Raw genomic sequence first — 16,114 nt, 5'->3', positions numbered from 1 at the left:
TCCAGGAACAGAGCATTTTCTCCCTAATGAAGAGGGTCAGGTAGGCAAGTATGGCATATTGAATGTCAGGTTCAGTATGATTTTCCGATATTTAAAATACCGACAAGTTCATAATGCTGACTCGCCAAAATGCTGACATTTTAAATGTTGATATGTCAAAACGTCAACATTTTTTGGGGGGGTCTATATCGACATAGGTCGACAATGCTTTGAGCATAGTTGCCTCGCTGTGCTCAGCACATTTTAACACCGTAACTGTATGCCCACTTGGATCATGAAGTAAGATAAAACATTTTAAGAAAAACGCATGTTCACCTTTTCCCGTATGTACAATTTTTATGTTGACCTTTTGCTTGTTTAGACCTTTTATAATCTAACTCTATTCCCACTTGGATCGTATAGCAAGCCATAGCAAGTATCCAACTATCCCGTTCCCAACCACAGCATAGAAGAAGCTGCTGCAGCAGCCAGAGCAAGTCTCCAACTATCTATCTTCCCTTCCCAACCACAGCAGGGCAGGAGCTGCTGCAGCATCCAGAGCAAGTCTCCAACTATCCACCTTCCCTTCCCAACCACAGCAGGGTAGGAGCTGCTGCAGCAGCCAGAGCAAGTCTCCAACTATACACCTTCCCTTCCCAACCACAGCAGGGTAGGAGCTGCTTCTGCAGATAGAGCAGGTCTCCAACTATCCACCTTCCATTCCCAACCACAGCAGGGCAGAAGCTGCTCTAGCAGGCACAGCAAGTCTTCAACTATCCACCTACCCTTCCCAACCACAGCAAGGAAGAAGCTGCTGCAGCAACCAGAGCGGGTCTCCAGCTATCCAACTATACCCTTCCCAACCACAGCAGGGCAGCCGCTGCTGCAGCTGGTACAGAAGATCCCCAAAGCCCTCAATAAATAAGCAAACAATCAAGAGAAAAAAGAACTGACTGGGGATCGATCTCACATGGATTTCACAACGATATCTACAGTTTTCGATTCACAGACCACTCTACCGATGAGTTGCTTATTAATTTCAGCTATTCAAAAGTTTTTTAACATAAAAATATTTTTCATTTAATGGACACTTATCCTGTAGGCCTTTAAGGGTCCACTTAAAAGAGTTTGCTTTCCAACGGCACAGCAAAATGCATGAAAACAACAGAAATCATGTACCCTTATGACAGCATCCTTACGGGCTTGTCCGATTAAACCCATCTTCGAACTTAGATCGACCCTTAAGATGGGAAGGTAGTGTGCAACGTTTGAAGATGATTACTGTTTGAGAGTTATTGTGAACACACACACACACACATACACACAAACATCGTTCAATTATATTTATGCATCAGTCTTTGAGCTTGATATCAGCAACTGAACTTTAATAAATGTCCCTCCATGAATAGAAACTTTAAATTTTCCATAATAATCAATTATTCCCTTTCTAAGCTCATTTCACACTTTCTTCACCTTGATCAAAAGCAAAGTGGCCTCTTATGTTGTAGACAATTTTCATGCTTCAAAATAGATGTGAATCTTCAGAGCCGGGTGCATCTATCATCTTATATGTGACCATACTATATATCTGCTGGTAGAAATGTATGGGAACCAGGATTATCATTGATGCAAAAGATTAATTAGCCTCATGACTGCCCGTTCACTCATTTCCATATTACTCAGAATAGCTAGCAGATGCAGATCTGGAGAGATGTATCTTGATGCTTTGGCTGCCATATGTAACATCCTGTGGCATTGTAAAAAAAATGAGGCCTATGTCACACTGTTATTGGGTGACATCAATGACCAAATCAGCTCAACAAGAACTACAGGAAGAGCCTCAGGGATGTCTCACTGGTTAGAGTGCCCAGGATGTTCTTCCTAGTGAACTCTGACCAATCAGAATGCACCAGATGGTGCACCCTAGATCTGTAATCAGTGCCACCACTTTATCACTTTAGTGGCACAAACATTGTGATCAAAAGATAGGAAGGAAGAGTCAAATTAAAATAAACTGAATCTTTTGGAGTGTCCCAGGGGTCCCAGATTTCTGAGAGTTCTCCTGGACTTTTCCTAAATGGCAACAGAAGTGCTGTGTAGTGCGAGGTTACAGCAACGTGATTAGCAACTTTTTAGTAGATCATCCACATGTTTGATGCACAATGCTCTATAATGGGTGATGGCAATGTCAATTAACCCCAAAGTGCAGAGATGGGCGGGGGGGAGAGATCATGTAAATCTTGTCATACCGACGACTCATTTTTGTAGACCTTCCCTTTGCATCTACCAGAGGTCTACAAAGTCAGCAAAGTCAGGAATCCTGTGGGGCTACATGGAGATAATATTAGACTATAGTGTTATATTTGTTGCAATATAAAAGGAGTAGTGTGTGATATGAGTCATGCGTCTTCATGTTAAGGAATGGTCCTGTGTGACTAATACCCCTTTTACACCAAAATCCCTGGTCGGACCCAGGTCTTTAAACACGGGAGTTTCGAGGGTTGTACCCAGCTTCATACCCCATTTACACAGCACTGTGACCCAGGTCTGCACCGTTTACACTGAACCTGGGTCAGCCCTGCTTTTACCTATGGATGACATTAAAAATGTCCATTTTAGGACTAATAAACTGCCTTCCAACCTTCCCTCAATTATTTTAAATAAAAATTAAAGGACAGGACAAGTTAGCATTGAAAAATGTTGGTTTGTTTATTTTGTAAAATATTTTTCAAAAAGTTTTATTCAGTGCTCAAGCACACATAGCAGTATAAAAGTGCAGTATCACCCATGTGCTCCCCCCAGCCCCCCCCCCCCAAAAAAAATATATAAATGATACTGCATCCAATTATGATTTCTGTGTGCACTGCCCCTATCCTTCCTGACTGCTGTCTTTTGCCACTGCAGCGCACTGTGGAAAGGCATCCAGCACTTCTGGTATCCTTTCAACACTACCTGGATGTCCCAACCTGGGTTGGGACCATTTACACCGCCTACGACCCAGGTCCAACCAGTGTTCAACCCTGGTCAGGACCTGGGTAGGAGACCAGTGCTACTGGACCTGGGTTGGCGCCTTTTACACCAACGCTGACCTGGGTCCGACCTGGGTCCAACCTGGGTTATTCCTTGGTGTAAAAGGGGTATTAGATGTTAGTTGAAAGGATCTTCACTTAAAGGTTGGGACTCGGAGGTCATCATGTCTCAGATTCTTCACATTCAAGGTCTGGTCACTGTAAACCTTTGGCAATTATCTCCATTACTGCATACACAAACTTTAAGGGTTAAATATAATTAAGCTTTTAGAAATAAAAAAAGGTGCCGATAACAGCCAATCAGATTGTGAGCCAAATGTACAGTAATAGGTTGTGAGAATCAGAAAGGGAGAGATTTTGGGAGAGTTTTCCCACTTTTTTAAAGCGGCAAACATTTACATGGCAAAATCAACCCGTTTTCTCAGTGTAAATGATTGCCGCTTTAAAAAAAAACACTCCCAAAATCTCTGGATTTCTGATTCTTACAACCGATTACATTTGGCCCCCTGTCTATCATTTCTCTATTCCATCTTTGAAAATAATAGAATCTGAGAACAACACCATCTCTTTTCACTTTTAGAAGCTTTATTGTATTTACAAATGTAAGAATCAGTAATTTGCAGAAATCCTTTCAGAGAATTATTATATCATCATCTTAATGGCTCTTTGTTGCATAACATATGTACAGGCCTGTAATTTATTTTGATGTATCCAGGGCCGGCGCCACCACTAGGCAGCTCTAGGCATTTGCCTAGGGCGCCGGCACCTGGAGGGCGGCAGTTCGCCCCTCACCCCCAGCATGTGCATATAGCTGGCGGCGTCGGCGTCCCTGCAGTGCTGTAGCGGGCAGGTGCTGGAGCGGGCAGGGGTGTCCGTGCTGCGGGGGTACCTGCGGCGCTGTCACTGTGTATAAAGCTGCTGCTGGCGGCGGCGTGGTCCCTGCAGTGAATATAGAATAACTAGCGCTATGCGGCGGCGCGGGAAGCGCTTCTGGGTTTGAAAACACTTGCCGCACGCTGATTGGCTGAAATTCAGCCAATCAGCGTGCGGCAAGTATTTTCAAAATCAGAAGCGCTTCCCGCGCCGCCGCATAGCGCTAGTTATTCTCTATTCACTGCAGGGACCCCGCCGCCGCCGCCGACAGCAGCTTTATACACAGTGACAGCGCCGCAGGTACCCCTGCAGCATGGACACCCCTGCCCGCTCCAGCACTGCAGGGACGCCGAAGCCCCCAGTTTTATAATACAGGTACCCCACCCCCGGGCACCGGGGCGCCCCCACCCCGACTCACCTGGGGTGCTCCGGTGCCTTGCACTGGCTCTGGATGTATCAGGTATGGCCATACATTGTAATGAAGTGGAAACTGAATCCTATTAAAATATAAGGTATAGTTCGCCTTTAACCCTTTGAGTGCCAAATGAATTTGTCAAAATTGGTGTGAAAATTGGCAAGGAATAATTTTTATTCATTATGTAATGTTGTAATGTAGGAAATATAATATTTTTTACACAACATGTTTTAATTGAATTCATATAACAAATGTGAGCGACGCTGGCATTTTTAGCGGATCTTTGGAACATCTCTCACAGATGTTCACGCTCAAAGGGTGAAGCAGTGTGTGTTGGCATAACAGATTACTGTACATCAGATGTTGTAATTAAGGGGCAAATTTATTAAGTCTGGTAAAGAGATAGAGTGGAGATAAAGTGGAAGGTGATAATGCAACAGCCAATCAGCTGTGTTTGAAATATTACAGTTGGCAGTTGATTGGCTGGTGCGTTATCACCTTCCACTTTATCTCTTCACCAGGCCTACTACATCTGTCCCTGAGGGGCAGATTTACTAAGCTTGGAGAAGAGATAAACTGGAGATAAAGCGGAGAAAAGGTAAAAGGAGATAAAGCATCAGCCAATCAACTCCCAACTGTCTTTTTCAAACACAGCTGATTGGCTGGTGCTTTATCTCCTTTTACCTTTTCTCTGCTTTATCTCCAGTTTATCTCTTCTCCAAGATTAATAAATCTGCCCCTGAATGAGGTAAATCAGATTGTTGTGTAAGCCTAGCTTATAACAGTAACCTTTTGTCGTGCATCCCTTCATTAATATGCTGCTTGTCCATTTTTTCTAATTCTCTTTGGATGGTTCCACTTTACATTCTTATTGATGCTCTTGACTTTCAATAGGACTAAAGAATTCAAGGTCTCACCTCAGTCTAGCAATAAATGAGTGTGCAATAGCCATAAGCATGCGGAGCCGTCATCTGTTAGCAGACTTACTGCTCCTGATTATACAAAGAAAAATGTTCACTTTCATTGCTTTACCTCTGGTATACCAAGCCCACGGAGATTACTACACATGGTAGCATTTAATTAACTTGACAAAAGATCCTAATTGTTTTCATTCCTTTATCTTTTGCGGAAGGAGAAGTGTTGTATCTTTATAAATAGACCTTATACAGGTCTGTCATTATTTATTATTTTTTGAGGCATCATTTTTATTCTGGAGATGGAATTTATTTCTTGGTTAGAAAAATAGTTTTATATCAAAGTAAAAAAAAAAATGTTATAATTATAGACCACCGAACATAAACGAAGGGGACGAGTCTCTTCTTTTAAACCAAATCAAACAATCATCAGATCAGGGTCAGGTATTAATTATGGGTGATTTTAATTTACCTGATATTGATTGGAAAAATGAAACCTGTAAAACAACAAGAAGCAGTGGGTTCCTAAGCTTACTTAAAGACCAGTTTATCACACAAACGGTAGAAGCTCCAACTTGTAAGAAGGCAATATTGGATTTGGTTTTAACAAATAATATAGATTTAGTTTCAAACACAAAAGTAATTGAACACCTAGGGAACAGTGACCACAATATGGTTTCACTGGAAATCAACTTCAGTAAATTACATCATAAAGGATCGACAAAAATACTAAACTTCAGAAAAGCTAACTTCGAATTATTCAGAGAAGCCCTAAAAATAATTGTGTGGGAAACAGTTTTTGAGGGGATAAATGCTGAGGAAATGTGGGATACTCTAAAAAATATACTCAAATCATTAACAATTAAATACATTCCTAAAGTAACTAAGGGTAAATTCAATAAAAAAAAGCCACCATGGTTGGGCAAAAAAGTTAGGTCAGCAATCAACAAGAGCATTTAAATTCTATAAAAAAAACTTAAATGAGGAGGCGTTCACCAAATACAATGAATCAAACAAAATTTGCAAAGAGGCAATCAAAGTAGCTAAAAGGGATTATGAAGAGCGCATAGCCACTGAAAGTAAAACTAACCCCAAGAAGTTTTTCAAATACATAAATAGTAAACTTATAATTAAGGACAACATAGGCCCACTAACCGATATCAATGGAAAAAGTTTTACGGAGGACAAGGGAAAAGCAGAACAGTTAAATGAGTTCTTCTCATCAGTGTTTACTAAGGGAGAGCAGATTGTGGAACGCACACATACCACAAAGGGGATGAACAAGCCGGACCTCAATATTGATTTCTCTACTAAGGAAATGATATTGAGGCTCAGCAAAATCAAAACAAATAAATCACCTGGGCCAGATGGGATTCATCCTAGGGTACTAATGGAATTAAGGGAGGAATTAGCTTCCCCTCAACATTATATCTTTGATAATTCACTATCATCAGGAAAGGTACCAAAAGACTGGAGAATAGCAGAGGTAGTGCCATTATTCAAAAAAGGAAAAAAGGAGGATCCCGCTAATTACAGACCTGTTAGTTTAACATCAATGGGTAAACTATTTGAAGGATTTCTAAGAGATGGTATCCAGGAATATTTAGACCTTCATAGTTTACTCAGTAATAACCAGCATGGGTTCGTGAAAAATCGTTCATGCCAAACTAATCTACTTGGTTTCTATGAAGAGGTTAGCAAAAACCTTGATAATGGAAATGCTGTAGATGTGATTTTCCTAGATTTTGCTAAAGCCTTAGACACAGTACCACAAGAGGTTGATAAATAAAATGGAGGACATGGGATTAGGGGCAAATATCTGTAGATGGGTAAGGAACTGGCTGTGTAATAGAGAACAAAGAGTGGTCGTGAACAGTGCCGTATCTAATATGATACCAGTACTAAGTGGAGTGCCACAGGGTTCGGTTCTTGGGCCCATTTTATTTAACATTTTTATTAACGATATTGGGATGGGGTTACTCAGCAATGTATCCATCTTTGCGGACAATACAAAACTTAGCAGAGTTATTAAATCATCAGAAGATGTCACCACGCTTCAAAATGATCTTGACAATCTAGATGAGTGGGAAAAAAGGTGGAAGATGAGGTTCAATGTGAACAAATGCAAGGTCATGCACCTTGGGAGACATAACCAGTGTGCTAGTTATTACCTAAGTGGGGATAAATTGGGTAAATCAGTACTCGAAAAGGATCTAGGAGTCCAAATTGACAACAAACTGGGGTGTAGTGCTCAATGTAATATAGCAACAAAAAAGGCCAATAAAATTCTCGCATGTATTAAAGGGGCATGGAAACTAGGGACTCAAAAGTAATTATGCCTCTGTACAAATCATTGGTTAGACCGCACCTCGAATACGCAGTGCAGTTCTGGGCCCCGCACTATAAAAAGGACATCATAGAATTAGAAAAAATCCAAAGAAGAGCAACAAAGCTTATTAGGGGAATGGAGAATTTAAACTACAGATGGAGCTGGCCTTATTATTGCTGGCGGAGCGCCAGGACCGTGTCCCTGGCGATCCGCCAGCAATCTGGCGCTCTGGCTGAATGAGACGCTCGTGCGTCTCCCACGCACGAGCGTCTCAATAGCCGGGCGGCGAGGCGGCGCGGCGGGTGCAGTCCTGCCCGTCTCCAGCTTCAGGGAGACGGGCAGGGCTGCGGGGGGCTGCGGGGGGGCGGTGTGGACCGGCGGGGACCCGGGGAAGCCGGCGGGGACCCGGGCAAAAGCACCGTCGGAACGGGACGCGCGTGCACCTCGTGCACGCGCGTCCCCTTCCGACATACAGATGGCGCGGGGCGGGGGATGGCGGGTGGCGAGTCCTCCGCCATCCCCAGCAAAGACAAGCCCGGCGCCATCTGTATGAGGAAAAATTAAACAATTTGGGACTATTTACACTAGAGAAAAGACGTTTAAGGGGGGACATGCTTAACATGTACAAATATATCAGGGGCCAATATAAGGAACTGTCAAACACCCTTTTTTCTTCTAGAAAGGAATCTAGGACGCGATCTTTACAGTCAGAGCAGTCAAACTTTGGAACTCTCTTCCTGGAGAAGTGGTGTCGGCAGACACTATAAATATGTTTAAATATGTTTAAAATAAGGTTGGATAAACATTTATTGGTTAAAAACATCAATGGGTATGAATAATTAACAAAATCTGTCTTTAAAATATCATACCATACTATACATGGGATAAGCTACTTTAAACATAGGTTGAACTAGATGGCATGTCATGTCATAATGTATTCTGCAGCTGTAATCCTCAGAATTACCTCCATGTGTTCCATTCCTTCCCCTTTAATCACATTCTATAGTGTATTGTGAAAAGAGGAAATAAAAAAAATGAACAGGACATACAGTATTATGTGTTTGAAACAAAATGACTTCAGATGAAAGATAAATCTCTCCTTTGTGTTCCAGCGCAGACCACCAAGTGCTCAACAACAGCACTGCGCACATCTTAAGACGGCTCTGTCAGGATGGAGATGCTGCTAAATAGCATCCTACGACACAGTGATACATTCTTATGAACTGGACAGATAAGAGAAAGCACAGAAGCTGTCTGAGAGTGCATTGCTGAGATATCAAGACAAAGGTTAAAAGCATTGTACAATTCCGGGGAGAATGTTTCATTCCAGCCTCCGCACCGACGTGGGGTAACCTGTTACAAGAAACACTTAACGCTTAAATGATCATATGGTAACTGTCACTAAAATCTATTTTAAAGGGTATACTTAAGATATTTGGTTACTCACTGTATGTTTTGTGGGGTTGGAATCATGTGGTCTACAGCATGATGGTTGACAGTCATTAGGTCGATATGGGGAAAGGTCGACATGGTTCTAGGTCAAAAAGTCATTAGTTCGACAGGTCGTTAGTTCGACAGGTCGTTAGTTCGACAATGTCTAGGTCGACATGGGGTTTTTCACAGTTTTTTTTAACTGAATGTCAACCCAGTCGACATGGACACAGTTTAAAGTGCACCGCATCCCCTCTCTGCGTTTGCAATGCGTCGGCACACTATTTTATTCTCCCATCATGCCCTAGTGGATGGTAGGGCATGAAATACCGCCTGTCGGCACATGTTGGCTCAAATAATACAGTGAAAAACTCCATGTCGACCTTTTGACTGTCGATCTAGACATTGTCGAACTAATGACCTGTCAACCTAACAACCTGTCGAACTAATGGCCTTTCGACCTAGAACCATGTCTACCTTTTCCCATGTCGACTTAAACCCATGTCGACCTAAACCCATGTTGAACTAATGGTGTCGACCTAATGACTGTCGACCATAATGCTGTAGACCATATGACCGCATCCCTGTTTGGTGATAGAAGCGCAGGTAAAGTGATAAATGGGAAATATGTTTCTTGCCTACATAGTATATTGTAAATCCTCAGGAAGATGTTGCTGAGAGATTTTGGACTTGCATCCCAGTTTTAATGGAGTCCATCTCCGCCGGCGCTCGCAAGAGGGGAGGTTCTGGTGGGCGCCGGGACTGAACTAGAATGGCTACATCTGTATAATGAGTGTGAAGAAATATATTTCAAATATATTTTAATTCTATACAATTCTGACCTCTCACTTAACTAAAGTTTTAAATGGCACTTATTGGATTTTAACCCCTACCTTTCCAAGTATAAGAACGATTTTTAATCGACACTCAGCAAAGGCTAGACGGCATGTCTACCCCAGATACCATTGAAAGTATTTCTATTTCAGGATTTTCCAGTGTATTTGCACATTATACCAGTGACGTGACTATAAATGTTGCGCCCCCCTGCCAAAAAGTTTGTGGCGCCCCCCCTCCCACTTACATACATACATATTATCAGAGCTTAAAGTGGTCATGCAGAGGTGGGGGAACTCCTTTCTCTATGCCACCTAATTACCCCCTCTCCCCTACCCCCAATAGGAAGAGACAGGACCAGTGGTAGTGTTTTTTGCACCCCTCTGCAAACTAGAATGGTTTTCTGTGAGAATTAATGTGTATGGTCAATGTGGAGATTAAAATGTTCCACCTCACCATTACAGGTGGTGGAACTCAGTTCCACCCCGCTTCCCCTCACTTTAACCCCTGCATATTATATATATGGTGCCAGGATGCACTTTTTTTCTAAGAGAGTGGAGAGAGAGAGAGAAGGACAGCAGAAAGAGAGAGGACAGGGGAGAGAGGGACAGCAGAGAGAGTGGAGAGAGAGAGAGAGAGAGAGAGAGAGAGAGAGAAGGACAGCGGCGAGAGAGAGGACAGCAGAAATAGAAAGAGAGGTCAGCAGAAAGAGAGAGATAGGTCAGCAGAAAGAGAGAGAGGATACAGCAGAAAGAGAGGACCGTGGAGAGAGAGAGAGGACAGTAGAGAGAAAGATAAGGACAACAGAGAGAAGACAGCAGAGAGAGAGAGAGATAAGGACAGCAGAGAGAGGACAGCAGAGAGAGAGAAGGACAGTGGAGAGAGCGGAGACAGGGGAGAGCGGGGAGAAAGGAATGCAAATATAGAGAGAGGGAGGGTGAAGAGAGAGAAGAGGAGAGGGAGCGACAGAGCGAGGAAGAGAGAGAGAGAGAGAAGGAGAGCAGAGAGGGAGAGAAAGGCAAAAGTGAGGGAGACGATGAGAAGGAGAGGGTTGAGACAGGTATGTCCCCCCCCCCCCCCCCACACACACACACACACACACACTTGTAACAAATTACTTTCATTATTCAAGACAAGCAGTGTACCGTGGAGACAGTGTCGGGATCCATGGAGGCAGCGGCCATGGTCCCGTGGAGGCTGCAGTGGAAAGCAGTGCATCACATTAGGGAGTGCAGGGCAGCAGCGATGGTGGGTCATGTAGATGGTGGAGGCATCAGCGGTGGGTTTCAGGGAGGCTGTGGCGGCATGTCCGGAGAAGGCTACGGCTGCAGAGCCCGTGGCGGGAGCGCCAGGCAGTAGCGCATCATAACGCTGCGGCCTGTGTCTCATTTATCGCACCGGGGCAGTCAGTAAAGCGTGACAACAAGCCCCGGCAGCGGCATTAAAGACTGGAGGGGGAGGGTCTGCAAAGGGCTGTACCTGTAGTACAGCCACCGGCGGACGGGGACGCACGCAGTGTGAACTAGGGATGCGGGGTGAGTGTGGCTTTTTTGGTGTCACCCCACTGAAGGGTGACAGCCGGTGAGGGCCGCACCCCCCACACCCGCCTAGTGATGCCACTGGACAGCGGGTTTCATGGCCGCGCCGCGGCTGACTTCGCCGCTCAGCCTCAGCCAGCGGGGTGGGCAGCGACAGGCATGTAAGTGCTGGATGCCGGCGCCCACACAGACAGCGCTGCCACTCGCTCCCCCAAGTGGCAGCGGTGGCTGCCTTAGTGTTATTACGCCACTGCATTATACTTTTGACTTATAGAGCATACACATGGTGAGATATGCACTATTTTTCTATTTGATTTTGCTTATAGAAGTAAAATCGAATAGAAAATCGAATGGGCATCAAATGGTTTTTCTACATTCGATGCAGATTATATCCCAATGAGCGCTCCCGTGTAGTGTAAATTAAATCGAAAAACAGTCTTGGTAGTTAAGACTGTATAGTGCAAATCTAATGTAGATAGTGCAAATCTAATGTGTTCTCTGCAGCATTCGATTCGAGCAGCATTTCCTGCCTGAAGCCAGTGTTGTTCTAATAGCAAATCTAATTGTAATTCTAATAGCAAATCTAATTGTAAATCTAATAGCAAATCTAATTGTAAATCTAATTGTAAATCTAATAGCAAATCTAATTGTAAATCTAATTGTAAATCTAATAGCAAATCTAATTGTAAATCTAATAGCAAATCTAATTGTAAATCTAATAGCAAATCTAATTGTAAATCTAATTGTAAATCTAATAGCAAATCTAATTGTAAATCTAATTGTAAATCTAATAGCAAATCTAATTGTAAATCTAATAGCAAATCTAATTGTAAATCTAATAGCGAATCCAATGGAAAAGCAAAGAGAAAATAGTGGAAATCAAAAAGGTGTAGAAAAAAACTTCAGAGCAGGGTGAATAGTCCATAGGTGTGTACGCACCTTTAAAATACAGATAATATTGTATCATTATTATTTAATTCCCCAAAATGTTACTATTTCCTATTGAGAAGTATTTAAAGCAAAAATGATTTACCAAACGTATCAGTTACGAGGGTGGATGATCAGCAATCTAAAGGCAATCAGGTATGTGACCCCTAGCAGCTCCAGCAAATAGAGGTGTCATGACCTCATACAGCAGTAAAGGAATACAGGGCTGTAGCGCTCCGGGGAACTGTAATGTGTATTGATCGACATATGTAAATGATCATTATATGCAAATGATACAACTCTTAGGGCAATAGGCTCTTTATCAGTTACATTAGTTTTACTGGAATGTTAAGACACAGTCATTGGAGTAATGACACTCTGCAGGACTATTCCACTCCTCAGCATATTCAGCTTTTCCCCCTGGATTTAAAGGGACAATAATAATAAATACAAAATCAGGTGTGTTTATACAGTATGTCATATTGTTGCAGCCATTAGTCACAACCAGTGGCAGCTCTTACCATTGCGGAGAAGGGGGGATGCCACAATGGGGCCCCCCTCTGCTGATGCTGTCGTGCTCCCAGATGCCGGTCCCCGCACAGAGAGGCATCCCTGAAGGAGGGAACGCCTCCCAATGGGACTGCCTTGAGTGACTGGCAGGTTGGACTTCCAATAGGAAGTCACTGCCAGTCACATTAAAGCCAGGGGCAGTCTGGCTTTAATGTGACTGGCAGTGAATTCCTATTGGAAGTACAACCTGGAACAAGCAATGGAACAGTAGCAGATTTTACCTGTGGGGGGGGGGGGGGGGCTGCAGCCCTGCATCCCATAGGTAAAAACCACCACTGGTCACAACCGCTAGACGAAACACTACATAGTAACTTTACCACATTGTATACAAGATTTTTTTCTGTGGCTCTGGGGTGAAATGAAGGGCCTGATTCAGACATGTTTGCTAGGTTGCGTATGTTCGCAGCCTAGCAAACAGGCAAATGCCGCCGCCCGCCAGACTGAATGCCCCCCGCCGGTTGTGTACGCTTACACATCTCCTCAAATGCGTCCGCAAAGGGTTAAAAATAATATGATGGTCGCTGACCATTAAATAATTTTTTTCCTGCTTTATCTTGGCCGGAGATGGGCAAATTCGGGGCCGGTGCTGAGGTCATGTCCAGCATTTTTATTGGCACACCCATAGAATGCTGGGAATTCCCCCACACCTCCCACTGTGGAGCCCAGCAAGTGTGAAACTCACCAAAGCCATTCGCTCCCAAGGTTAGCACACATGGGCATATTCCCGCATGCGCGCACCGCAACCACCGGGGATGGGCCACAAGTCCTTTGTAAGGATACAAATCTGCTTCCAGCTAAGCGTTGCACTGTGGGACATACTGTAGTGTTCCATCGCAGACATCAGTGCAGTAACAACAGAAGAGGACACGTCTGTATGTCGAGATGAGCGAAAGATCTCCAGCAGTGACGTCACCACAGATAGTTGTAGCTGTACATATATGCCCCCCTTCAGCGTTGCTGCATTACATTATTTATTTATTATTTATGGTTTCTTATATAGCGGAGCACATTCCGTTGCGCTTTACAATTGTTGCATGTAAATCACAGCATAGGTTGGCAAATGCATATACACACTCACACTACCATTCACTCCTCTTAACAGACCCATGGCTGGGAACAGCGGAGAGTGACACATCTGCATGGGCGGTGGTTGGAATATGTTCCCTAGGTCTTCAGACATTAGGTTGACATCACCAGGTTGACATGCATGAAGTTCGACATGACTGAAGGTCGACTTAGGATAAGTCAACAGGGTCTTTAGGATGACACAAGCATTAGGCCAACATGGGAAAGTCAACAGTCAAAATGTCGACATGGGTTTTTTCACTTTTTTTCGAGCCAACATGTACCGACAGTATTTCATGCCCTACCATCCACTAGGGCGTGGTGGTGAGCCAAAATTGGGGTGAGCCATGCAAGTGGTGCACTCTTTTAGTGTCCATGTCGACTGTGTCGACATTTGGACCAACGATTATTAAAAACGCCATGCCGACCTATTGACTGTCGACCTAATGATTTTGTCAACCTAATGGCCCTGTCGACCTAACCCCATGTCGACCTTCAGTCAAGTCTACCTTCATGCAAGTCGACCTAGAGGTGTCAACCTAATGGTTATCGACCTAGTTACTGTCTATCCAATGATCAATACCCCAGTGGTCAATGCAGGTACAGAGCGGCTGATGGAAGAGAATATAATTGGGAAGTCTCCTGAGCTTATCACGTTTCAGTACCGATGCTGCCGTCTTCTTCAGAACCAGATTTTAATAAATCAAATTGATGTCATCCGTCAAAGCATCCGGCATTTCTAGGGCAAATATTCCCTGTGGCAGCTGGATGGAGATACTCAGTTGTTTCCTTATTGCCACTCTGCACTAATGACTCCGATTGTACAGGTGCCGGTGCCTCATGTCAGGAATGGCTTCACGCCAGCTGGGAATTATGGGAGACCTTTCTTTCCGCATCTGCTCCTTGAAATGTAAAAATAAAATTATATAAATGTTTTATATTTCACCGAGCTACATTCCCAGCGTGTCTCTATTACAGGACATTACACTTTATCACTGTAGGCAGCAGTGAGCGCATAGGCCCTGGTTTTAAGTCTTGTGATGGATTTGGATTTGGCTCTGATTCATTTTCTAGTTTTGGATTTGACGATTTGCAAAAAAAAAATTATTAAGAAAAAAGCTTAAATCATAGAATTTTTTGTTGTTCCTGCAGAATGTTGACATGTGAACATGTCGACATTCTGATGATGTCAACGTGGTGCCTTTTGACATATTAAGCCTTTTTAGTGTCAACGTTAGAGTATAAACTTTATGAATGTTGACATAACTGTTGACCGTGTAATTGAATGTTGTACAAAATAGTGCAGAAGTCGCTAGAACTGGAAACAGTGGGTGACATTTAATGAGATGCGAAAATTTAATTTTTGCAAAAAAACGCCCGAAATCGCACTTTTTCCCGAATACGCATATTTTGACGCGAAATCGCACATTCTGAAATTGCGATTTTTAGTCGGAACTCACATCCAGATGTTTTCTCTTTATAAAGTATACAAATTGCATATTTAATGAGATGCAAAAACGGGAAAATGTTACTAAAAATCGCCACACGTGCAGACCAGGTTCTGACAGGCGAATTTGCATGGTCCAGTCTTAAAAAATGTGTAAAAGTTACTTTTTTTTTATAAAAAATGGCGTGAGGTCCCCCCTCCTGAGCAAAACCAGCCCCGGGCTCATTGAGCCGGACCAGGTTTCAAAATATGGGGGACCACCAGATTTTTTGTTCCCAGTATTTTGGAACCAGGTCCCGCTCAATGAGCCCGGGGCTGGTTCTGCTCAGGAGGGGGGACCTCACGCCATTTTTTATTTATTTTTTTTAACACAAATTCGCACATTTCCTCAAATTCGCACGTTTTTACGACTAAATATCACACATTTTAATGACGAAAAGTCGCACATTATCGCACTTTTTTACCCGGAATACGCACCTCATTAAATATGCGAATTCGCAGGAAAAAAAATTATATTTTAAAAAGTGCGATAATGGGCGATTTTAAAAATGACTAAATATCGCATCCTCTTAAATGTCACCCATTAAGTTTAATGATGAACATAGAAAACAGGTAACAATGTGATTTGATAATTAAGTTGATGATCTGGTGTTTTTTTCAACCCTCACTCATTTTTAAGCTGTGCCCTGTAACTCAGATTGGAAGTATATTCACTGTGTGTCCCTTGATGCGTAAGGTTACATTTTAATCACACATCAATAGA

The sequence above is a fragment of the Crinia signifera genome, chromosome 11 (genome assembly GCF_055691185.1).
Source record: "Crinia signifera chromosome 11, ASM5569118v1, whole genome shotgun sequence".
NCBI classification, from domain to species: domain Eukaryota; kingdom Metazoa; phylum Chordata; class Amphibia; order Anura; family Myobatrachidae; genus Crinia; species Crinia signifera.
Note: the sequence above shows the minus strand (reverse complement) of the source record.